Source organism: Octopus bimaculoides, chromosome 20 (genome assembly GCF_001194135.2).
Source record: "Octopus bimaculoides isolate UCB-OBI-ISO-001 chromosome 20, ASM119413v2, whole genome shotgun sequence".
Classification (NCBI taxonomy): Eukaryota; Metazoa; Mollusca; class Cephalopoda; order Octopoda; family Octopodidae; genus Octopus; species Octopus bimaculoides.
Window position 1 is genome coordinate 4,111,040 of NC_069000.1, and position 1,507 is coordinate 4,112,546.

Sequence of the window (1,507 nt, forward strand, 5' to 3'; positions counted from 1 at the left end):
ATATATATATATATATACATGTGTATATGTATTTTCACTTGTTTTGGCTAGACTTGATGTCATCCGAAACAACCGGTGTAGCTGCTAAACTGACAAAATTCTTTATCAACGCCATCGAAGCGAAAATATCATTGAAGCTAGCCTCTTCTTCATAGCAATAGAGTTGTTTGACAAACGTCTGTGGCAACATTCTATGGTTTTGTGTGTCAGACCGCTGCTGGGTAGAAAGAAATATATAAACAGACCTGATATTAGTTTTTACTGTATTTTGTATGTCAGTCGTGAACACCATTTGATCTTAGTTTTGACATAGCCTTTTGTTGACTTTAATATATACATTTACTCTGTCGTAGAACCTAAACAAACATTTGATACAATCAGACGTTAACATATCTCGGATTGATTTCGACTCCATTTGCAACTTAAAACTTGGACAATATCGTGTTTCAAATTGTGTAAATAAAAACGAAGATTTTATCCGGCCAAAACATAATAAAATCTGAGATTAGTCTAGTGTAAATATAACCTTGGGTTTATCTGGCCGAATCTTTGATTGGCACTGAGATTATGTGAGACAGTAATGTAAAATTATATCGAAGCCTGCATGAAGGCAGCGAGCGGGAAGAATCGTTAGCATGCCTGGCTTAGAGACATTTCGTCCATCTTAGTTCTTCGCTCAAATTCCATTAAGGCCAACTTTGTCTTTCATCCTTTAGGGGTCGTAGAATAAGAGAACCAGTTGAACACTGGGGTCGATGTAGTCCATTTACTTCCAACTCGAAACTGACCGGCCTTGAACCAAAAGTTGGGAATCACTATTTCTCAAAGGCGGCGAGCTGGAAGGTCGTTAGTACGCCGGACAAAATGCTTAGCGGCATTTCGTTCGTCTACGCGTTCTGAGTACAAATTCCACAGAGATCGATTTTGGCTTTCGTCCTTTACGGGTCGATAAAATATAAGAACCAGTTACGCACTGGAGTCGATGTAATCGACTTAACCCCTCCCCTGCCAAAAGCTGAAGTCGTTATTCTGAATGAATGTGAGATCATCTAAAGTGAGAACGAGGCTCTGTGTGTGTATGTGTTGTGTGTGTGTGTGTGTGAGTGTGTGTGTGTGTGTAGATATTTAGGGAGACAATAAGAGAAGAAAAGAGAGAGAGAGAGAGAAAGAAATAGAGGAAGAAAGAAAGAAAGAAAGAAAGACAGAATGATGACACTCTCGTTGCAATGATGACACTCTCGTTGCAATGATGACACTCTCGTTGCAATGATGACACTCTCGTTGCAATGATGACACTCTCGTTGCAACTACCATCACCATCACCATCACCATCGTCGTCTTCATCATTATCATCGCGTCGTCGTCATCGTCATCATCATCATCATCATCATTGTCATCATCAACAACAACGACGACATCAAATCTACACCCACTATGAGAGACTAACGAAGGGCCACAAGAAAAAAAATGTTAATAGATGCTGGCGGTGATGATGAGGGGGGGGGGG